This window comes from Macaca nemestrina, chromosome 18, assembly GCF_043159975.1.
Source record: "Macaca nemestrina isolate mMacNem1 chromosome 18, mMacNem.hap1, whole genome shotgun sequence".
Classification (NCBI taxonomy): domain Eukaryota; kingdom Metazoa; phylum Chordata; class Mammalia; order Primates; family Cercopithecidae; genus Macaca; species Macaca nemestrina.
In genome coordinates this window covers 80,721,156-80,746,058 of record NC_092142.1, presented here as the reverse complement: position 1 = coordinate 80,746,058, position 24,903 = coordinate 80,721,156, and the positions used below count along the sequence as shown (strand labels likewise).

The 24,903-nt window shown below is 47.1% G+C and overlaps 1 protein-coding gene across 5 annotated transcripts in view; it reads right to left on the bottom strand.

Moving 5' to 3' along the window:
* The window catches only part of LOC105491204 (phospholipase C gamma 2), a 237,073-nt gene that overhangs the window by 145,612 nt on the left and 66,558 nt on the right, over positions 1-24,903 (bottom strand). The window contains exon 1 of one of the 5 annotated variants that reach the window (XM_011757392.3): positions 1,477-1,684. The exons of the other annotated variants lie outside the window; for them this stretch is intronic. The gene's annotated coding sequence lies outside the window, so the exon portion shown is untranslated. Of the gene's footprint in view, positions 1-1,476; positions 1,685-24,903 lie in introns of those variants that run through there. 5 annotated transcript variants of the gene reach the window in all.

Below are 24,903 nucleotides of genomic sequence, written 5' to 3'. Positions count from 1 at the left end.
GGCCAGAGGTCACATGGCAGCTATGAGACGATCCTAGCCATCCTGGCCTCAGTGTTGCTCTTTAATTATGACTGCTGAATCTGAACGCCCAGTCCCTCCCACACCCCGTTATCTCACCAGTGTAGCACATGAGGAACACGGTGAGAAGGCGTGAGAGAGATCCAAACATGATTCCAACAAAAAGTCCCAGCCAGACCTGGCTCCACAAAAGCTAGAGGTGCTTTGTAACAGTCACAACCCCAGAGGCTGTTTGCTGGCAAATCATAAGTAAATAGTTGGCTGGGGCCATGTGCAGTGGCTCACGCTTGTAATCCCAGCACTTTGAGAAGCTGAGGTGAGTGGATTACTAAAGATCAGGAGTTCAAGACCAGCCTGGCCAACGTGGTGAAACCCTGTCTCTACTAAAAATACAAAAACTAGCTGGGTGTGGTGGCACATGCCTGTAATCCCAGCTACTTGGGAGGCTGAGGCAGGAGAATCACTGGAACCCAAGAGGTAGAGGTTGCGGTGAGCTGAGATCATGCCACTGCACTCCAGCCTGGGTGACAAGAGTGAAAGTCTATGAAAGAAAGAAAAAGAGAAAGAGAGAAGGAAGGAAGGAAAGGAAGGAAAGGAAGGAAAGGGAGGAAAGGAAGGAGGGAAGGAGAGAAGAAAAGAAGGAAAAAAAAAGAAAAGAAAAGAAGGAAAAAAAAGGAAAAGAAAACAAAAGAAAAAATAGTTGGCTGGGTGCAGTGGTTCATGCCTGTAATCCCAGCACTTTGCGACACCGAGATGGGGGTACTGCTTTAGGCCAGGAATTCAAGGTCAGCCTGGGCAACGTAGAAAGACCCTGTCTCTATAAGGGGAAAAAACATGTAGCTGGGCATGGTGGTGCACATCTGTAGTCTCAGCTACTTGAGAGACTGAGGTGGGAAGATCGCTTGAGCCCAGGAGTTTGAGGCTACAGTGAGCTATGATCTCACTACTGCACTCCAGCCTGGGCAACAGAGCCAGATCCTGTCTCTTAAAAGTAAATAAACAAGAAGACAGTCATCTTAAAGCCTTCAACACAAATCCAAGCTAGACAGGGAGGGGTTCACTTCAGAGATCAGACAGTGCAGCCCTGCCCCCACTGAATCTTCACCTGGACTCTCATGGGGTAAGGGGTGGGGAGCAGCATTTCAGGGACTGGCCAGACAGGAAGCCTGGTCTCTGCGAGCAAGCAGCTCACTTCTGTGTTTCTGTCGAGAGCGGAAGCCTCTCTGTGCAGCTCCCACGGCCACAGGGGCTCAGTCTCGAGGTAAAGCCCCGGCGAAGCCAGACCTCCCCTAGGCTGGACTGAAAACAATCCATCCACGTCAGAAAGGCAGAAACATAAAAATGACCATAAGGTGCCATCATCCAAGAGGCCACCTTCTTGTGAAACCACAGCAACACAGGCCCCGGCTGCTGCACCAATTACCACAAACTCAGTGGCTTAAAGCAACACACATTTACCATTGTTCAGCTCCTAGGGCAAAACCAGTCTCACGGGGCTAAAACCAAGGTGTCGGCAGCACTGGTTCTTTCTGGAGGCTCCGAGGGAAAACCTGCTTCCTGGCCATTTTCACCTTGTAGTGACCGTCTGCAACCATGGGCGTGCGGCCTCTTCCTCTGCCTTCAAAGCACATCACTCCAACCTCTGGTGCCACCATTCTGCCATTGTCTTCTACTCACTCTCATCTCCCGCCTTTTTCTTTTTTTTTTTTTTTTTTTTTTTTTTTTTTTTGAGGCGGAGTCTCGCTCTGTCGCCCAGGCTGGAGTACAGTGGCGCGATCTCGGCTCACTGCAAGCTCCGCCTCCCGGGTTCCTGCCATTCTCCTGCCTCAGCCTCCCGAGTAGCTGGGACTACAGGCGCCGCCACCACGCCCGGCTAATTTTTTTGTGTGTATTTTTAGTGGAGACGGGGTTTCATTGTGTTAGCCAGGATGGTCTCGATCTCCTGACCTCGTGATCCGCCCGTCTCGGCCTCCCAAAGTGCTGGGATTACAGGCTTGAGCCACCGCGCCCGGCCCCGCCTTTTTCTTTTCTTTTCTTTTTTTGAGATGGAATCTCAAAAAAAGAGCCCAGGCTGCAGTGCAGTGGCACAAACTTAGCTCACTGCATCCTTTGCCTCCCAAGTTCAAGTGATTCTCCTGCCTCAGCCTCCTAAGTAGCTGGGACTACAGGTGCACACCATCACGCCCAGCTAATTTTTGTACTTTTAGTGGAGACGGGGTTTCGCCATGTTGACCAGGCTGGTCTCGAACTGCTGACCTCAGGTGATCCACCCGTCTCGGCCTCCCAAAGTGCCGGGATTACAGGCCTGAGCCACTGCCCCTGGCCCTGCCTTTTTCTTAAAAGGACCCTGTGATTACAGTGGATCCACCTGGGTAACCCAGACTAATTTCCCATCTCAACCTTCTTCACTTAATTTCATCTGCAAGGTCCTCTTTACCAAGTAACATGACATATCCACAGTTTCTGGGGAGCAGGACATGGACATCTCTTGGGAATGGACATCTCATTCAAGCCTACCACCTATGCCTACCCTTCCACACCCTGTCCACTGATCTGCAGAGGACGAGAGTATTATTTCAAAGACAGTTTTGGAACATTTTCCCAAGAAAGCCAAATTTCAACCCCCCACACCCCACCACACTTGACAAAGCTAAGAGAAACCGAAAACAAGCTCTAGGACAAGCACAGAGGGGAAAAAAGAAAAAGGAAGAAAAAAAGACCCTCCCTATTTACAGCATCTCTGCAGCGTAAGGGTGCTTTGCATACACATCGGAGATTCTAGTGTCATCTTCGCTACTTAACACAGGAAAAGAGAAGGTTCAGAGAAGTTAAGGAATTTGCCCAAAATCACACAGCCTGCAAATGGTGGATCTGGGATGGAACCCCAGGCCTGTCTGGCTCTCTCTTTGTGCCGCTCTGAATAAAAACATCTTGGATCTTTCTGAGTTTATTTTGAGAGGGGAGGGGTCCCCAAAAGTTTTTTGCAGTAAAACCTTTTCTTTTGGGTAGGAAATTATGCAAAGCATTTGCCACTGCCCCCACTTGCTTGGCGAGTTAGCAGAGAAAGATCTATTTTGGGGCTCTGCGCTCCACTGATCTGTTCACCACCCGCTGCTTATACATTTTTTTTCTACAGAGGCCACTTCCTGAGGCTTAAATGGGCTGGTCAGCTCAGCAAGACCCAAGCCAGACTCAGAGCAGGACACAAGGCAACAAGTAGGGCCAGCACTGAGCAGCCAGGAGCCCCCAGGATCCACCTCAAAAGGAAAACCACCCATCTTAGAACAGGCAATGGCTGCCTGTCAGCCGACCACCAAGACACACCGTATTCAAGCCCTCGAGGAAGGCAACAGCCACCGAGGCTGCCCAACTACGCATGTACATTTGTATTATTTCATTCATTCATTCATTCATTCATATTATTCAAGAGCCCCAAACTGGAAATACCTCCAGTATTCACCACTATGCCTTGGGGTGGTTTGTTCCACACCAAGAGACAACAATCCATTATTATTACTATGATATTTAGCATCTGCTATGTGCCAAGCATTATTGTAATCACTGACATGTTAACTCAATCCTCAAAACAATCTGATAAAGCGTGTAATGTGGCCAGGCGCGGTGGTTCATGCCTGTAATCCCAGCACTTTGGGAGGCCGAGGCAGGTGGATCATTTGATGTCAGGAGTTCTAGACTAGCCTAGCCAACATGATGAGACCCCATCTCTTCTAAAAATACAAAAATTAGCCAGGCATGATGGTGTGCACCTGTAATCCCAGCTACTCAGGAGGCTGAGGTGGGAGGACTGCTTGAACCCGGGAGGCGGAGGGTGCAGTGGGCCGAGATTGTGCCACTGCACTCCAACCTGGGTAATAGAGCGAGACTCTGTCTCAAAAAAAAAAGGTGGGTAATGTTTCCCCATTATATAGAGGGTAAAACTGATGTGCCCAAGATCTCCCATCAGGAGAATGGGGGAGTAGGCGGTGGTATATTCAGTCACTGGAATGCTGCCCAGCAACAGAAAAGAAACTACTGACACCAGCAACAACATGGGTGAATCTTCAGAACGTTCCACAAAAGAAGTTGAATGCAAAACACAGTCTACCGTATCATTTCATGTTTATGAAATTCTAAAACCAAGGAAGAAGGCTGGATGACTGAAAGTTGGCTGGGGTGGCCTGGGGCAGGGTGTGTGCATGCTGGAGGGGGTGGGGGGCTGCTGACTGCAGAGGGAAGTGAGGGAACCCTCTCTCCTGCGATGGAAAGTGTTCTTTGTCTCAATTAGGGGTGGTGGTTACACATGTCTACACGTGTCAAAATGCATCAAACTATGTACTTAAAATGAGTGCCTTTTATTGTATATAAATTAAATATGAAATAAGGTTCATTTTAAAACATTCTTAAAATATGAAGCACATCTTCCATCACCTAGAAGATCATAATCCTTAAAGATGAAATAGGACATCTTCAGAGAAAAGCAGCCAGATGCTAGTTTGGGTCCAGTGCTCCCTGGAAGGTAAGCAATGGGAGATATTTTTCTTTTGTGTTTGTCCATCTTTTCCAAAGGTTCTAGAATGAATCTGCATTTCTCTGATAATGGAAAATAAGACCTACTAAATGTAATTTTTAAAACTGAGCTAGGGCTGGGCACAGTGGCTCATGCCTGTAATCCCAGCACTTTGGGAGGCTGAGGCAGGTGAATCACAAGGTCAGTATTTCAAGACCAGCCCGGCCAACATGGTGAAATCCCATCTCTACTAAAAATACAAAAATTAGCCAGACGTGGTGGTAGGCGCCTGTAATCTCGGCTACTCAGGAGGCTGAAGCAGGAGAATCGCTTGAAACCGGAAGGTGGAGGTTGCAATGAGCCAAGATCATGCCATTGTACTCCAGCCTGGGCGAAAGAGCAAAACTTCATCTCAAAAAAAAAAAAAAAAAAAAAACTGAGCTGGGATAGAGTCCAACCTTCCAGAGATGGCCGGGAAGATCTCACACCCCAGGGCAGTGAGCAGTCAGGAGGTCTGCCCGGCTAAGCCTCAGGCTTCCTGGGTGCCCCAAACCGAATCCTTGACTTCTCCAAGCCTGGCTACACAAGGGAATTCGCAGGAGCTCCCCTGCCTCATAGGGTTGGTACCAGATGAAGCCTCAGTAACGAGCTCTGAAAATGGATATGAGGCAGTGTTTTCACTCCACACCTGGGAATACAACACCCCTAGGATGTTCCGACTCTGCCCAGACATCCACCCACCACATCCATCTCCAGAAACAGCCCGGCACCCAACAGGGTCTTTGTCTTCCATGCCCAAGCCCCGCCAACCCCCACTAAACCCCAGAGTCAGGCCAACCAGAATGTGGATCTGAACTCCCATGCCCCACTGTGTAGACTTGAGCAAGTCACTGGACCTCTCTGAGCCTCAGCTTCCTCTGCAAATTGAAGGAGTTACACCTGCCTCATGGGAGGCCTGGAAGGATGAAATAAGATGACAGCGCTGGAAATACCCTAAGTTCTCACTAAAAAGCTGTATTTATTTTTGTGATTCAAAGAGCACCACCCCACTAAAAAAAAAAAAAAAAAAAAAAAAATCCATGAGCCCACACTAGCTTATGGAAGATGAAGCAAATCTCCCTATTCATATTCTATCTAAATACCAACTCTCATAAGGCTGCCCTCCACATTCCTCCCTTATGCTAGAGTGACAGGCTCAGCAGCCCTCAGTTTCCATGGAAACTCATGACAAGGGGCATCATCATTTAAGTTATTTCAGCCATTTCCTGCTGCCCACAGTGCCAATGAGGCGTGCCGCAGTGGAGAAAAGGTGTGCCCAGCTAGTTGGCTCTGTCCTGGCTATTGTTCAGGCCATTGAAGCCTCCAGAAGCACAGTCCCCACCAGGCAGATAATTCCCGAAGCTCAGGCCTTCAGAGCTCCATTTCTGTGCAGCCGATGAGTATCCCCAAGACATAAGCAGAAGAAGAATGGCATTCACCCATGCAGACAGCATCTATGGTGTACCTGGTATGTGCCAGTCATCATGCACGACACAGGAACAATGAATGGAACCAACAGCCCCCTTTCAAAGAGCTGACAGTCTGAGAAAGACAAACATTAAATGCCCACATAAATATAAATAACCACCATATGACGATACTCCCAAAGAGACAATGGAATGACAGACTAATGGGATGTCCTCCAGAGGGGCAGAAAGTGAGGAGCCGACTGAGCCACAGACTTGATCAGGCAGAAAGGACCTCATCAGTGAGGAAACTGAGGCACAGAGGGCCAAAGCAATCCTAACAGGAGTAAGAGCTTAACACACTAGCTCGCTGAATATTCACAAAAGCCCTGTGAAACAGGTGTTGTAATTCTCACTTCACAGATCGGGGGACACAGGCCCACAGAGAGGAAGTGACTGGGCCCAGGCCACATGATAGGAAGGAACAGACAGTAGACGACAACCAGGTCTCTCTAATCTTGCCCCTTCCCTCCCAGAATCAGACTTCTCCTTTGGGTTTTTGCTCTCAACTCCAAGTGTTCACTTAATCCCCTTCTCCCCCAAACAATAAGGGACAGGAGATACATGTTCATAAGCACAGGGAGCTTGTCTCACTTTTGCCTACCCTGGCCTGGCCTGACATGTAATAAGTTATCAATAAATGTGTTAAGTGAAAGAATCACAACCGAGTGCAGGGGCTTATGCCTGTAATCCCAGCACTTTGGGAGGCCAAGTGCATGACGGTCGTTTGAGTCTGGGAGTTTGACACCAGCCTGGGCAACATAGTGAGACCCCATCTCTACTTGAAATTTTAAAAATAAATAGATAAAATAAAAATCACAAGGTACCCTCTGATGTTCTGCATACATCTTTTGTCATCTTCTGGAAGGGCAGGTACAGACTGAGGGCTCTTGTTTTACCAGTTGTGTTTACTGAAGCTGTAGCAACACTAAACACAGCTGACAAAAGGCATTTAAAACCATTCTAGTGCCTTGTGCAGCTCCCCTCATGACGATGCACTCCAATGTGGACAACAAAAGCGAAACTCCTCCTCAAAAATAATACTAATAATATCAACATCTAAAACAGCTTTTTGTTTTTAGTGGAAGATTGGTGTTTCACACGCACTCATTCATTTTATCTTCATAACTGCCTCACGGCACAGGTACTAATAGTATTCCCATTTTGGCTGGGCGCGGTGACTCAAGCCTGTAATCCCAGCACTTTGGGAGGCTGAGACAGGCGGATCACAAGGTCAGGAGATCGAGACCATCCTGGCTAACAGGGTGAAACCCCGTCTCTACTAAAAAAATACACAAAACTAGCCGGGTGAGGTGGCGGGCGCCTGTAGTCCCAGCTACTTTGGAGGCTGAGGCAGGGGAATGGCGTAAACCTGGGAGGCGGAGCTTGCAGTGAGCCGAGATCTGGACACTGCACTCCAGCCTGAGCGACAGAGCGAGACTCCGTCTCCAAAAAAATATATATATATATATATATTATTTCCATTTTATACACGGGAAATGGACGCATAGTCCTCCACCTGGAGAACTCTTCCTATCAGTTCTTGGCCTAAATATAAGCTCCTCAGAGAGGCCTTTCCTGACCACCCATCACGTGGGCTCTTCCTGTCCCTTGTGCTGACTTTGCTTATAATGACAGGGCTTTGTCTTCACCTCCCTGTTTACCATCTGTCTCTTCCCGCCAGCCCTCAAAACTCACAAGAAGGACACCAGCATCTAATGCATCCAGTGCTTGTCGCCTTCTGGGCAATAAATGGGTAGTTGCGCAATGGCACAGGAAAAAAAGCGCAGCTCAGAGAAGACCCTAGCCCAGCTAGAAAGAGGCAGAATCACGATGTGGCCCCAGGTGCCACATTAGTGCTTTCCCACTAATGATAACAGCGCAACCTCATTTTCAGTTCTTGCTTCTGGACATGAGCATCTAGGGGGTAAGTCATAATTTCTGGCTGGGCACAGTGACTCATGCCTGTAATCCCAGCACTTTGGGAGACTCAAATGGGAGGATTGCTTTAGCCCAGGAGTTCAAGACCAGCCTGGACAACATAGTGAGATCCCACCTCTACTAAAAAATAAATTAAAATTAGCTGGGCACAGTGGTGCATCCCTGTAGTCCCAGCTACTCATGAGGCTGAGGGAGGAGGATCATTTGAGCCCAGGAGGTCAAGGCGGCAGATGAGCTATGATTGCACCACGGCACTCCAACCAGGACAACAGAGTAAGACCCTGTCTCAAAAAACAAAAAAAAAGTATAATGAGGGACAAGGTCTTCTTCTTAGACTTGCCAGGTCACCCTTTTCATGGCCCCAAAACAGGCTATGCCAGATAGTTTAGTATCTGAAGGCTAATTTGTTTTGTTTGTTTTTTGAGACAGGGCCTTACTTTGTTGCCCAGGCTGGAGTGTAGTGGCATCAATGCAACTTCGATCTCTCAGGTTCAAGAGATTCTCCAACCTCTGCCTCCCAAGTAGCTGGGATTACAGGCATACATTGCCATGCCCAGCTAATTTTTATATTTTTAGTAGAGGCAGAGTTTCACCATACTGGCCAGGCTGGTCTTGAACTCCTGACCTCAAGTGATTCTCCTGCCTCATCCTCCCAAAGTGCTGGGATTACCGGCATGAGCCATCATGCCTGTCCACGAAGGTTTGTTTTTTTTGTTTTTTTTTTTTTTTTTAGATGGAGTCTCGCTCTGTCACCCAGGCTGGAGTGCACTGGTGCGATCTCGGCTCACCGCAACCTAAGCCTCCCAGATTCACATCATTCTTCTGCCTCAGCCTCCCAAGTAGCTGGGACTACAAGTGCCTGCCACCACGCCCGGCTAATTTTTTGTAACTTTAGTAGAGATGCGGTTTCACTGTGTTAGCCAGCCAGGATGGTGTTAATTTCCTGACCTAGTGATCCGCCCGCCTCACCCTCTCAAAGTGTTGGGATTACAGGCATGAGCCAGCATGCCTGACATTTTTTTTTTCTTTTCTCTTTTTTTTTTTTTTTTTTTTTTTGTTTTTTTTTGTTTTTGAGACGAAGTCTTGCTCTGTCACCCAGGCTGAAGGCTGAAGTACAGTGGAACAATCTCGGCTTACTGCAACCTCCATCTCCCAGGTTCAAGCAATTCTCTTGCCTTAGTCTCCTGAGTAGCCGGGATTCCAGGCGCACTTCACCACGCCCAGCTAATTTTTGTATTTTTAGTAAAAATGGGGTTTCACCAAGTTGGCCAGACTGGTCTCGAACTCCTGACCTTAGGTGATCCACTCACCTTGGCCTCCCAAAGTGCTGAGATTACAGGCGTGAGCCACCGTGTCTGGTCATTTAAGAGTGCTAAGTTATAGTGCACTTAAGACCTACAAAGATTTCCACCAAGAAGACTGTAAGAATCGAAGGAGCCACCTGCATGGGAACTGGAAAAACATCAGGCTGGATTTTCCCACGCTCAGACTCCCAGCAGCTGGAGAGGGACTTGTGTTCTGAGTGGCTTTTGAGCCCCCTTGGCCTCTGAAAGGGCCAGAAGAACTTCAGAACAACAGGCTGAGTAGTCAACAAAGCCCAGGCAAAGCAGGCGGAAGAAGAAAACAGCCCCCAACCATGGCAGTGTTAAAGATGCAAATTAGGAAGCTTCCAGCGGGTGGTCTCTCATCCCCTGCAGTTTCCCGCTGGAAAGACAGGGTCCCTGGGATACACTCTAGGACTGTATCTTCACCTCTGGGAATCAGAGGCTCAGCTACGCAGAAGGATCTCACTGTGTTCTGTGGCTGCCAACCTGCTGAGGCTGAGACCCCTTGGTGAGGACTGGGAGACCGATGCCCTAGCCTGGGCCCACCAGGGAGAGCTGAGAACCCCCTCCCTTCACAGCCCAGTAAGGCCCCATATGCAATAAAACAACCTCCCTTCGCATAACCACCCTCTGCATGAACAGGCGTTTCGGAGCGTCATATCACAGGTGCTTCATTTTAAGCCTGAATTCCCCAATTATCATTCCTTCCATAACTCAGGGAAAAAAGGAAACGCTTAAAAATTAACTTCAGCAACTCTGGTTTTGCCTTGGAAGATTTTTCAGGCTGGAACAGCCACTGGAACAAGCAGTCCTGATAATAATAAAAGTAACTTCTTATCGTCACCATCTCCAGCAGCTGACGTTTAGTCAGCACGAACTCTAGACAAACCCTGTGCTACAAACCTAATGTGTATTGGCTCATTTAATCTTTATCCCAACTCTATGCAGAGAGTATTGTCATAATCCCCACTGTAGAGACAAAGAAACTGAAACTGAGGTTCAGAGAGGTTAACTCCCTGTGGTCACACAGCAAGGGAACAGTGAGACAGGACAAAAGCCTGGGGTCCTTGCTTTCCATTCTCCCTGTGCTTCATGTCCCCCTGGGCGTCTTTTTTTTTTTTTTCTTTTGAGACAGAGTCTCATACTGTTGCCCAGGCTGGAGTGCAGTGGCATGATCTTGGTTCACTGCAACCTCCACCTCCCAGGTTCAAGTGATTCTCCTGCCTCAGCCTCCCGAGTAGCTGGGATTACAGGCACATGTCACCATGCCTGGCTAATTTTTGTATTGTTTTAGTAGAGACAGGATTTCACCATGTTGGCCAGGCTGGTCTCGAACTCCTGACCTCAAGTGATCTCCCCACCTCTATCTCCCAAAAGTGCTAGGATTACAGACATGAGCCACTGCACTCAGTTTCCCTGGATGTCTTTCAATCCAATCCCCGCTACACCCTACCTTGCAGGTCTTCCACTCCTGAACACTCTAACCCCAGACTATATCTCTGCCCCTGTCTCAGCTCCTGAAGCACTGCTAAAACAGGCAGGTCCCCTCAGAAGACCTTATTATCTATTGAGGAGAACAGTGAAATAACCAGAAAACAAGCAAAAAGACAGCCTATCCTTTGGATCTGGTACCATTCCCCTCCGCTGTATCTTAAGACATTTGTATCCTAGCCCCAAAGTTTGGCACAAACACACAGACCTCAGCCTGGGTTCCCAGCCCCTCATCCTTTCTCCTTATGGAGGGCAGCCTCTTAATATTCACGTATCAGGCGTGTGTTGAGTGTGTTATCACTCAACATACCCAAGGTCAAGGCCCGGAGAGATGCCCCTGGATACCATGGTCTCCATCTCTGGTGGATTCAAGATAGCCACAAACTTCTTCCCATCAACAGGTAGAATCTATTTCCCTTCCTTGAGTCAGGGTTGGCCTTGTGACTTGCTTTTAACACAGCAAAAGTTTCAGGCTTCTGCTTTCTGTCCCTTGGAAGCCATCACAGAGAAGACCAGCTACTGTGAGACCACCATGCTGTGAGGAAGCCCAAACTAGCCACAGAACAGGGAGAGACACTGCACAAAGGAGCACCGGTGGCCCAAACAGCTGCCTGGGAACTTTCAGCCCGGCCATCAGCTGAATATATTCAGGTAAGGGACTCCAGGCAACACCAAGGGAGACAGAACAGCAAACCCACTGACTGAGCTCTGTCCAAATTGCTGATCCACAGAATTGTTGTTTTAAGCTCCTGTGTTTTTATACTCTTATAGAAAAATCCCCTTAAGCTAATAAGCAATTTCAGCAGTCTCAGGATACAAAATCAATGCGTAAAAATCACAACCATTTCTGTACACTAATGACAGACAAACAGAGAGCCAAATCATGAGTGAACTCCCATTCACAATTGCTATTAAGAGAATAAAATACCTAGGAATACAAGTTACAAGAGATGTGAAGGACCTCTTCAAGGAGAACTACAAACAACTGCTCAAGGAAATAAGAAAGGACACAAATAAATGAAAAAAGATTTCATGCTCATGGATAGGAAGCATCAAATTCGTGAAAATGGCCATACTGCCCAAAGTAATTTATAGATTCAATGCTATTCCCACCAAGCTATCATTGACTTTCTTCACAGAATTAGAAAAAACTACTTTAAATTTCATATAGAACCAAAAAAGAGCCCACAAAACCAAGACAACCCTAAGCAGAAAGAACAAGCTTCAGGCATCACTCTACCTGACTTCCAACTACACTACAAGGCTAGAGTAACCAAAACAGCATGGTACTGGTACCAAAACAGATATATAGACCAATAGAACACAGGCCTTAGAAATAACACCACACATCTACCACCATCTGATCTTTGACAAACTTGACAAAAACAAGCAACGGGGAAAGGATTCCCTATTTAATAAATGGTGTTGGGAAAACTGGCTAGCCATATGCAAAAAACTGAAACTAGACCCCTTCCTTACGCCTTATACAAAAATTAACTCAAGATGGATTAAAGACTTAAACATAAGACCTAAAACCATACAAAACCCTAGAAAAAAACCTAGGCATTACCATTCAGGACATAGGCATGGGCAAAGACTTCATGACTAAAACACCAAAAGCAAAGGCAACAAAAGCCAAAATTGACAACTGGGATCTAATTAAGCTAAAGAGCTTCTGCACAGCAAAAGAAAGTATCATCAGAGTGAACAGGCAACCTACAGAATGGAAGAAAAATTTTGCAATCTATCCATCTGACAAAGGACTAATATCCAGAACTACAAAGAACTTAAACAAATTTACAAGAAAAAAACAACCCCATCAAAAAGTGGGCAAAGGATATGAACAGACACTTCTCAAAAGAAGACATTTATGCAGCCAAAAAACATATGAAAAAAGCTCGTCATCACTGATCATTAGAGAAATGCAAATCAAAACTACAATGAGATACCATCTCATGCCAGTTAGAATGGTGATCATTAAAAAGTCAGGAAACAAAAATTGCTGGAGAGGATGCGGAGAAACAGGAACCCTTTTACACTGTTGGTAGGAGTATAAATTAGTTCAACCATTGTGGGAGACAGTGTGGCGATTCCTCAAGGATCTAGCACCAGAAATACCATTTGACCCAGCAATCCTATTACTAGGCATAAACCCAAAGGATTATAAATCATTCTACTATAAAGACACATGCACACATATGTTTATTGCGGCACTGTTCACAATAGCAAAGGCATGGAACCAACCCACATGCCCATCGATGATAGACTGGATAAAGAAAATGTGGCACATATACACCATGGAATACTACGCAGCCATAAAAAAGGGTGAGTTCATGTCCTTTGCAGGGACACGGATGAAGCTGGAAACCATCATTCTTAGCAAACTAACACAAGAACAGGAAACCAAACACTTCATTTTCTTACTCTTCAGTGGGAGCTGAACAATGAGAACACATGGACACAAGGAGGGGAACATCACACACCACCAGGGCCTGTCAAGGGTTGCGGGGCAAGGGGAGGGATAGCATTAGGAGAAATACCTAAAAAAAGAAAAAAGAAAACAGAAACATCATCCTAAAACCAGTTCCCAGGCCTAGGGAGAGCATCATCTTCTCAGGTGACTAACACTGGGGACGGCCTTCCCTTTTGAGTCCTGAACCCTGATATGCAAAACTATCCCCTATCAATGATACTGCCAACAAAAGTGCTCATAATTGAGCACTACGCCAAAAGTTTCACATACCCGATCTCTAGTCTTTACATCCACCCACAAGAAAGGCACCACCGGTGTGCCCATTTGACAGATGTAGACACTGAGGCCCAAGGAGGGAGTCACACAGACAGAATGGGAGACTCAAGAGGCAAGCCCAGGCTTGTTCAACCCCAACACTGCTGTCATACGTGGTGCCACATGACCTCCCCCAGCACACTGACCACCTCAGGGTTGTTCCAGGAAGCGCACACTCATGTCCCTCTGGGACACAGCTTAGATGTGGCCTTGGACCACAAAGCACAGCCACTGGGGCCAGAAAGGCCACTGTTAGATCAGTTTTGCTGCTGTTCCCTGGGCTCCTGTCAGGTGCATAACCTCCCTTGGTCCCTCTTAGAGAGGGAAGCAAAAGTTACCTTCATTTTCATTATAAATATAGTCATGTACAAAATTATTTGATCAATGTTTTGCTTGCCTCTCCCACTAAACAATAAGGTCAATGAAATTAAAGGCCCTGTCTCCTTCTATCAGAACTCAATACAGTGCTTTGCCCTCAGCAAATAATCCATAAATAGTTACTGAACAAATCAATAACAGGAAGAATGAATGAATGAGAAATAAATGCACTTTGCTCGGGGCCATTTTAAAGAGCAACATCACCAGCAAAAAAAAAAAAAAAATTGCAGAAAATAGGCACTAAGTGGACCACAGAAAGGACACCTGTTTGCAAAAAGAAAGCTAAAACAGGAAGGCAGTGTCATTTGTTTGACCTCAGCAGGGCATGTGTGAATGGGTGACCCAAATTTTTCACCAGTCTGCATCACCGTGAATGACCACAGAAGGGCCAGAAGTACTGGTCTGGGGGTTGCAAGTAAGTTGGAGCAGAAAGGCAAATTCACAAATACTGACGCTGCAAATAACGAAGACCAAGCATACACGCTGAGAGAAAAACGGTCTCTTATGAGGCTGCTCACGGCCACGTTACCTGTTCTGTAGACTAGAGTCATCTGGGATAGGAGAGAAGCATGGGCTGGGCACGGTGACTCACACCTGTAAACCCAGCACTTTGGGAGGCTGAGGCAGGCGGATCACTAGGTCAAGAGATAGAAACCATCCTGGCCAACATGGTGAAACCCCATCTCTACTAAAATACAAAATTAGCTGGGCGTGGTGGTGTGTGCCTGCAGTCCCAGCTATTCAGGAGGCTGAGGCAGGAGAATCATTTGAACCTGGGAGGCGGAGGTTGCAGTGAGCTGAGACTGCACCACTGCACTCCAGCCTGGTGACAAAACTAGGCTCCGTCTCAAAAAAAAAAAAAAAAAAAGGGAGAGAACCATGGTGAAGGACAAAAACTGGCAGAAATATGAACAGAGCATGGGAAAGGCATTGCTTCTTGGATGCTGTGAGCTACACAGTATGCATCTCAGCCACACGAGCCAGTAAATTCTCTTTTTTTTTGCTTGAGCTGGTTTCTGACCCCGCCCCCAAGCCAAAAAAGTCCTGAATGCTCAGGGCAGCGATAACTGGGGCATCAGACACTCTCTCTAGAATCAGAACAGAAGTGACAAGACTGGCCAATCACAGGTAAGAGGAGAAAGACACATGTGTAGGCACACACACAGGCTCACATACCACAGGGAACAGAGAAAACAGCAAGTCCCAGGGCGGCCCAAGTCTGGTCCATGTGATTCCTCACAAAGGGTTTAAGTGGGTCTCTGTCTTCATCTGGGTTCCCCCAGAAACAGACTCTGAGGCAAGAATGTACATGCAAGGAGTTTATTTGGGGGGGTATCCCAGGAATCACTGGAAGGGGAATGGGGTGGTGGACAGGGAAGGAAGCACAGGCAATAAAGGATGTGTCATCAAGCTTATTACACCTGTGAGCAAATAGAGCCAAAGTCCATTGGGAAAGCCTGGGAGCCAGTGCAGAACAAGCCAGGAGTGTCCTGACTGAAAGCGAGGGTGCTGGGGTATTGATCTGCCAATTCCCCACACAGCCACGCCACCTCTAGAGGCACTAACACCCCAGCACTCCCAGTCTATCCTGCACCACAGGCTAGCGAAGCACAGTCACAGGTGTTTCCAGCAAGTGGCTTGTGGTGTGCAGAGGTGTGTGCTGAGGGGATGAGGTCAGGCACCAAGAGTGTCTGCAACAGTTTCAGTTCCTTGCCACAAAACCAACCAGTCCAAGTCACCAGTGGGCTCAGAGTGGGGCCTGGTTCAGCACAGGTTCCCCCTCCCCCATGAGCTACTCACAACACACCTCCACGCTCGTTCCTTACCCCTAGAATAGGAGTATTATATTTTAGAGGAAAATGCCTGGTAGACACCACCAACCTTACAGGCAGCAACCTTCATCAGGCAGGTCCAATAGGCCATGAACTACACCGAGCTCATGTCTCCCCTGATCTCATGGAAGCCTCCCCAGCATGCTCTGATAAGCCCCATTTTGCAGAGGGGGAAACAGAGGCCAGGCCCACAGAGGCTACGGAGTTTGCTCAAGATCGCACAGTGGTGGCCGGGCACGGTAGCTCACACCTGTAATCCCAGCACTTTGGGAGACTGAGGCAGGTGGATCACAAGGTCACGAGATCGAGACCATCCTGGCTAACACAGTGAAACCCTATCTCTACTAAAAATACAAAAAATTAGCCGGGCAAGGTGGTGGGCACCTGTAGTCCTAGCTACTCAGGAGGCTGAGGCAGGAGAATGGCTTAAATCCAGGAGGCGGAGGTTGAAGCGAGCCGAGATCACGTCACTGCACTCCAGCCTGGGCGACAGAGGGAGACTCAATCTCAAAAAACAATAAAATAAAATAAAAAGATCGCACAGTGATAAGTGGCAGAGCTGAGACTCAAACTCAGTGCTGTGGGCTTGGGCCCACACAGCCTCTCCAGTGCAATCTCCCAGGACCCTCCTCCCTCTCTCTCTAAAAGGGTCCCCTGGGCATTCTGACCTCAGGACACTGGGGATTCACTTCTTTGGAAGTTAAGGGGAGGGGTTTGCCTCCAAAACAGCCAACAGGCCTTGGCAAATGCAAAATAGTGCAGCCTTTTTGGAAAATAGGCTGGTGGTGCCTCAAAAGGTTAAATGTAGTCACAAATGCTTAAATGAATGGTTACTGTATGGCTTAGCAATTCCACTCCTAGGTGTACACCCAGGAGAAAGGAAAACACATCTACACAAAATCCTGCACATGAATGTTCACAGCAGCACTACTAATAATAGCCAAAAGGTAAAAACAACCTAATATTGTTTGCATATCTGTCCCCACACTAGTTTCACGTTGAATTGTAATCCTCAGTATTGGAGGTGGGGTCTGGTGGAAGGTGACTGGATCATGGGGATGAATTTCTCATTAACGGTTTTGCACCATCTCTTGGTGCTGCCCTTGCAGTACTCAGTGAGTTCTTGAGAGATCTGGCTGTTGAAAAGTATGTGGCACCTCCTTCCCTCTCTGTCTTGCTCCTGCTTTCACCATGTCACATGCCAGCCCCGCTTTCACCTTCCACCATGATTGTAAGCTTCCTGGGGCCTCTCCAGCCATGCTGAACTGTGAGTCAATTAAACCTCTTCTCTTTTTAAATTACACAGTCTCAGGTAGCTCTTTATAGCAGTGAGAACAGACTAATACAGTGACCCTGGGCTGTGCCTCAATGTTCTCATCTGTAAAATGGAAATAATGGGTATTGAACATATACACTTGTGGAATTAAGTAAGCAATAATACAGGGAAAGCTCTTAGAGTGGTACCAGATACATAAACGTATACTACATAAATGTCAGCTCTCATGGTTGTGTTGGTTGGTGACAGTGATGACAATGATGATGATGTGGGAGCTTGATGGGCTTCCTGCCTTGTATGAAGCTGAAAAAATGCCGCTTCGGCCTGAAACCAGCTCTTCCTTTGCAACTTAGACCTCAGATCCAAAAGGCAGAGCCCAGGTTCTGAGCAGCCCATTCTCCTCAGTGCTCTCCTCCTAGATACGCACACTGCCCCCATCCCTCAAGCCTGCAGAGGGGTTACCAGGGCACCCTGCCCTTCTTGGGCCCCAGAGCTGCCCTCCCTCTCCTGATGTAGGAGGAGGACAAGGCCGGGACAAGACATGGGCAGCTGTCCCTGTGAAATCACCAAAGGAATCACCACGTTCAACAAGATAGGCCTCTGCTGTGAGGTCCCCACTGACCACCTGGAGAAGGAAATGCATTGAACAGACTTGAAACATGACCTAGGAAGCCTTGGCGAGAAGGTAGAATGGACGACTCAGGAGAAGGCCAACCAGAGCAGCCAGAGGGGCCACATCAGTCATCCATCATTCACTGCAAACTCTCCCATGGCCCCTGGCTCCCTAGAGGAAAAGCTTGAGTGCTATGGAGGCCTCCATAGCCCTGGGTCATGTGACCCCTGCTTCCTCCCCATAACTCTGCCCCCATCACCCTGCTTGGCCTCCTGGCTATCCCCAGAACATGCCCCAAATAGAACAAACAATAGAACAAATCAAATAGAACAAACCAAATAGAACAAACAATAACCAAAAAGGGAAAACTACCTAAATGCTGCAAAACAACAATAGCAGCAACAACAATAACAAAAAAAAGCACTACTCACATGGCTGGTATTGGTGGTTCACACTGTATTTCCATCACATAGCAGTGGTCCAGAAGCAGCCAGCTTTGGCTACTGCAGGATGGAGACGTGGATGGCAAAGCATTGTGAGTGGGGTGGGGGAAGGGGGTGTGAGGCATCTGTTCAGATCTTTGCCCACTTTTTAATTGGGTTGTTTTCTCATTGTTGAGTTTTTGTTTTTGTTTATGTTTTGAGACGGAGTCTTGCTCTGCTGCCCAGGCTGGAGTGCAGTGGTGTAATCTCGACTCACTGCAAGCTCCGCCTCCTGGGTTCACACCATTTTCCTGCCTCATCCTCCCGAATAACTGGGACTACAGGCACCCACCACCATGCCCAGCTAATTTTTTTGTATTTTTAGTAGAGACAGGGTTTCACTGTGTTAGCCAGGATGGTCTCGATCTCCTGGCCTTGTGATCTGCCCACCTCGGCCTCCCAAAGTGCTGGGATTACAGGTGTGAGCCACCACGCCTGGCCTTTTATTGCTGAGTTTTAAGAGTTGTCTATTTTGGATACAGGTCCTTTATCAGTTCTTGTTTCATAAATATTTTCCCCTGTCTGTGGCTTGTCTTGTTAACCTCTTAACCTAAAGGTTTTCTGGCACATGGTGACTGCGAAAAAGTATCTGATGTTGTTCCTCTAAAAACTTTGGCAACCTTGGGAAATCACTGACGCTCACTGTACTTAGGAGTAAAAGAGGCAAAACTCACAGGCAGATTGTAATGACTAGACACTACACATAAATACCCATACACATGATCACATGGATACATGTGCGCTTGTAGTGCCCAGCACAATGCTGATGCATGGCAGATGCTCAATACTGCTCCCAAACTTTCAAGAACACTCTCTCAACCTGGTGTCAGCAGCACTTCCCAGTGACATTTCTCCAGGTTCCTCTTAGGAGGTAACTGATGGCCAAACAGGAAGCAGAGGAGCTCAAAGTGCACAGTTAGGAATAGGCATTTCCAGGGCTCTGTGAAAAGAGTCACCAAATATAGACCCCCTGGGCTGAGGCATTCAACCTTGAAATGATGAAAAGTCTGTGCTATGCTTCACCGCAACATTTGGACAAACATCTACTGAGGAAACTAAGACAGGTTACCAGCTTCAAAAAATGGTCCTTAGTGCCACAAAAAAAGCAGAAGTGATGGTTAAAATGTATGATTCTTGACTCAGGCCAACAAGCACATCCTTGCCAATCAGTGTCTGTGCCCATGTGCTTCAAGCTAACATATCCAGAGTTTCCTCACTCATTTACGCCATAGTCAGCACCAACCCCATGCCAGATGGCAATGCTGGGGCCCAGAAAAGTTGAAAATAGAACACTGTCTACAAAAAGCAAATGTTTAGAAGGAAATTATTACATCAACTAAAAATCACTCAGTGAATGCTATGTAAGATAAAGCAATGAGCCATCAGGGAAATACAAATCAGAACCACAATGAGATACCACTTCACCTCCACTAGGATGGTGATAACCAAAAAGACAGATACTAACATGTGTTAGACCCCTCATCCATTGCTGGTGGTAAAGTAAATGGTGCAAATGCTTTGGCAAACAGCCTTGGCAATTCCTTAAGTGATTAAACAGTTACAGATAACCTAGAATTCCATTCTTAGGCATAGAGCCAAGAGAAATGGAAACATGTATTCACACAAAAACTTGTACATGAATGTCCACCGCACCATTATTCACAATAACCAAAAAGAGTCCAGGCATGGTGGCTCATGCCTGTAATCCCAGCACTTTGGGAGGCCAGGAGTTCGAGACCAGCTTCGCCAACATAGTGAAACCCTCTCTCTCTTAAAAATACAAAACTTATCCAGGTGTGGTGGTACATGCCTGTAATCCCAGCCACTCGGGAGGCTGAGGCACGAGAATCACTTGAATCCAGGAGGTAGAGGATGCAGTGAGCCAAAAATCGCACCACTGCACTCCGGCCTGAGTGACACAGTGAGAAGGAAGGAAGGGAGGGAGGGAGGGAGGGAGACAAACAGTAACCAAACTGTCGGAAGGAAGGAAGGGAGGAAGGGATGGTGGGAGGGAGGAAGGCACGGAGGGAGGGAGGGAGGGAGGAAGGGATGGAGGGAGGGAGGAAGGCACGGAGGGAGGGAGGGAGGGAAGGAGGGAACGAACAAACAATAACCAAAAAGAGAAAACTACCTAAATGTCTCTCAAGTGATGAATGGATAAACAAAACGTGGTCTATCCATGCAACGGAATATTACTCAGTGATAAAAAGGAATGAACTGTTGATATATGCTACAATGTGAATGAACCTCACGTTAGGCTAAAGCAGTGAGATGCAAAAAGCCATGTATTATGAGATTTCATTTACATGAAATGTCCAGAATAGGCAAATCTGTAAAGGCAAAAAGTAGATTTGTCATTGCCAGGAATGGGGGGAAGTAGAGGTGACTTCTGATCTATAGGATTTGGGCGAAATAATGAAACATTCTAAAATTGATTATGATAATGTTGGTACAACTCTGAATGTACTAAAAACCACTTAACAGTATACATTAAGGGGTGCATTATATGGTATATGATGTTTATATCTCAATAAAAGTATTAATTTTTTTTGCACTTTGGGAGGCCAAGGTGGATCACCTGAGGTCAGGAGTTCAAGACCAGCCTGACCAACATGATGAAACCCCGTCCCTACTAAAAATACAAAATTAGCTGGGCATGGTGGCACATGCCTGTAATACCTGCTACTCAGGAGGCTGAGGCACGAGAATCGCTTGAACCTGGGAGGCGGAGGTTATAGTCAGCTGAGATCACGCCACTGAACCCTAGCCCGGGCGACAAGAGTGAAACTCCACTCAGAAAAGAAGGGAAGACGAGGGAAAGGAAGGGAAGGGAAGGGGAGGAGAAAGGAGGGGAGACGAGGGGAGGGGGAGCAAGGGGGGAGGGGGAGGAAGGGGAATGGGAAGAGAGGACGGAAAGAGAGGGAAGGGGAGGGGAGGGGAATGAAGGGAACAAATCTATAGGTTCCTCATGAAGAGAAGGTGGCAGCTCAAGGTACTAGTTATACATGCAATATCACATAACTAGTAAGCACCTACTGGGAACACTTGGTAGCAGAAGCTGGAAGTACACACAGGAGTAAGACTGCACCCACCTGAAGGAGCCAGCTTCTAGTCTTTTCATTCCAGACAGAAAGTTGGTGGGCAACCCTGCACAGCCATAGATTTTTAGAAGCCAATTCAAAACGAAATGTCAGCCCGGCGTGATGGCTGACACCTGTAATCCCAGCACTTTGGGAGGCTGAGGCAGGCGGATCACTTGTGGTCAGGAGTTCGAGACCAGCCTGACCAACAGGGTGAAATCCCTTCTCTACTAAAAATACAAAAATTAGCCAGGCGTTGTGGTGTGCATCTGTAATCCCAGCTACTGGGAAGCTGAAGCAGGACAATCGCTTGAACCCTGGAGGTGGACGTTGCAGTGAGCTGAGATTGTGCCACTGCACTCTAGCCTGGGCAACAAAGCAAGACTCCATCTCAAAATAAAATAAAATAAAATAAAAAACAACTACATAATATCAAAAAAATAGGAGACTGGTTTTTAAAAAATAAGGTAGAATTGAGAGGTGACAATATAGAGCAGCCCTCACTCTCAGCGCCTCCTCAGCCTCGGCGTCCACTCTGGTGGCACTTGAGGAGCCCTTCAGCCTGCCAGGGCACTGTGGGAGCCCCTCTCTGGGCTGGCCGAGGTCGGAGCCGCCTCCCTCTGCTTGCGGGGAGGTGTGCAGGGAGAGGCGCAGGCGAGAACCAGGGCTACGCACTGCGCTCGCGGGCCAGCGCAAGTTCCAGGTGGGCGTGGGCTCCACGGGCCCTGCACTTGGAGCGCCGGCGGCACCACAGGCCCTGGGTAGTGAGGGGCTTAGCACCTGGGCCAGCAGCTGCAGAGGGTGTGCCAGGTCCCCAGCAGTGCCGGCCTGCCAGATGCTCAAATTCTCACCCGGCTTCAGCTGCCTCCCCACGGGGCAGGACTCAGGACCTGCAACCCGCCATGTCCAAGCCCCCAAGCTCTGCCCTAGGCTCCTGCGGGGCCCAAGCCTCCCAGAGGGGCACCGCCCCCTGCTCTATGGCACTGGGTCCTATCCACTGCCCAAGGGCTGAGGAGTGCAGGCGCGATTCAGCACTGGCATGCAGCTCCAGCTGCAGCCCCTGTGCGGAAGCCACCAGATAAAGCCAGCTAGGCTCCCGATTCCAGTGGGGACTTGGACAACTTTGATGTCTAGCTAGAGGATTGTAAATGTACCAATCAGCACTGTGTCTAGCTCTGGGATTGTAAACACACCAATCAGCACCCTATCAAAATGGTCCAATCAGCTCTCTGTAAAATGGACCAATCAGCAGGACGTGGGTGGGGTCAGATAAGGGAATGAAAAGCAGTCTGCAGGAGCCAGTCAGGGACAACCCATTCTGGTTCCCCTCCAGGCTGTGGAAGCTTTATTCTTTCACTTTACAATAAATCTTGCTGCTGCTCACTCTTTGGGTCCACGCTGCCTTTGAGAACTGTAACAGTCACTGCGAGGGTCTGCGGCTTCATTCTTGAAGTCAGGGAGACCAAGAACCCACCAATTCCGGACACAGAATCCTACAGTAATTTCAAACAGCGAAGACATGTTTGGTGCAATGGGCATTATCATAATTGGAAACAACCTAAATGTCCAGCATTACAGGACAGATCAATCCATCATGGTGTGCTGTTGAGTGAAATTGCTCATGGATGTTAAAATAAACCTACAACAATATGGAAAATCCTCACGATGTCAAGCAAAAAAATGCAAGTTGCTTGAGGGATACACACCATGCAGTGTCTTCTATGTAAAGACCTGCAAAACATATTATATGTTAATCATAGATGAAAATTTTAGAAATGGGAATTATAATTATTAAATCATGATACTGATTTCTCTAGGGAGGGAAGGGTATTTATGAAAACTTAACTATATCTGTATTTTATTTAATACAGATTTTTTATTAAAAACCAAAAAGATCCAAAGCAAATATCACAACTTGTCTAGGTTGGTTGGCGGGGTGGTATTCATTCTCTATTGCTACTCTAACAAATTCCCACATGCATAGTAACTTCACTCAAACTGACTATCTTGCAGCTCTGGAGGTCAGCAATCCAAAAGTCGTGAGTCTCATGGGGCTAAAATCGAGACGTCACTGGGACAAGCTCTCTCTGGACCCTCTAGGGGAGAATGAGTTCCTTTGCCTTTTCCAGCTTGCACAAGCCACCTGCATTCCTTGATTCATGGCCCCTTCCTCCATCTTCAGAGCCAGCTGGTACATCTTCCAGTCTCACTCTGACTCTGACTCTCCTGCCTCCCTCCTGCAAGGACCTTTGTGATTTCAAATCCATCCAGATAATCCAGGATCATCTCCCCATCTCAAGATCTGTTCAATCTGCAAGGAGCCTTTTGCCGTATAGAGTAATATATTCACAGGCTCCAGGGATTAAGGCAAGGGCATTTTGGGGGCAGGGAGCCTTTATTCTGCCTATCATAAAGGGTTGGAAATAATAATAGCAATAGTATCACAATAGCAAAGATAGGGAATCAACCCAAATGCCCATCAACAATAGACTGGATAAAGAAAATATGGTACATATACACCATGGAATACTATGCAGCCATTAAAAGGAACAAGATCGTGTCCTTTGTAAGGACACAGATGAAGCTGGAAGCCATCATCCTCAGCAAACTAACACAGGAAAAGAAAACCAAACACTACATGTTCTCAATCATTTAAGTGGGAACTGATCAAGGAGAACACATGGACAAAGGGATCTGTCCGGGGGACAGGGGATGGATGAAAGGATGGAGGAGAGATCAGGATAAATAGCTAACATGTGGGACTTAATATCTAGGTGATGGGTTGATAGGTGCAGCAAGCCACCATGGCACACATTTACCTATGTATCCTGCACATTCTGCACATGTATCCCAGAACTTACAATAAAAGCAAATTTAAAAAATAATAATAGCAATAGTAGCTCTTATTGAGTGCTTGGGATATTTGCCAAGTACTACGATACACAAAGTATGATACATAATTAACTCCCCTAGTTCTCATGAGAGTCCAATGTAATAGGTACCACTATTATCCTATTTTACAGATGAGTGCAATGAAAAGCTAAGTAACTTGTCCATGGCCACAAATCTGATAAGTGACATAGCCAAGATTTGAACCCAGGCAGTCAGATCCTAGATCCTTTGCTCTTGAGTATGTGGGGTTTGTCATATTATTTTCTAAACCAACATCAACATTTAAAATAGTTAATAAAAGGCTGGGCTCAGTGGCTCGCACCTATAATCTCAGCACTTTGGGAGGCCAAGGTGGGAGGATCTCTTGAGGCCAGGAGTTCAAGGCTACAGTGTGACCTATGGTCACACCACTGCACTCCAGCCTGGGCGACAGAGCAAGACCCTGCCTCAAAAAATTAATTCATTAACTAAAATAAAATAGTTAATTATAATACTAAGATGGTCACATGTAGCACAAAATGAAAAAGGCAGATTACTAAAGTACATTACGAAAGGGTTACATGTTGTGAAAATGTCTTGTGAATATGTTTTGTGGGGAAAAAAGATCTGGACACCAGGTGTTAACACACATCTGTCTGGGTGGTGGGGCGCAGTGGCTCACACCTATAATCCCAACACTTTGGGAGGCCCATGTGGGCAGATCTCTTGAGGTCAGAAGTTCAAGACCAGCCTGGCCAACATGGTGGAACCCCATCTCTACTAAAAATACAAAAAT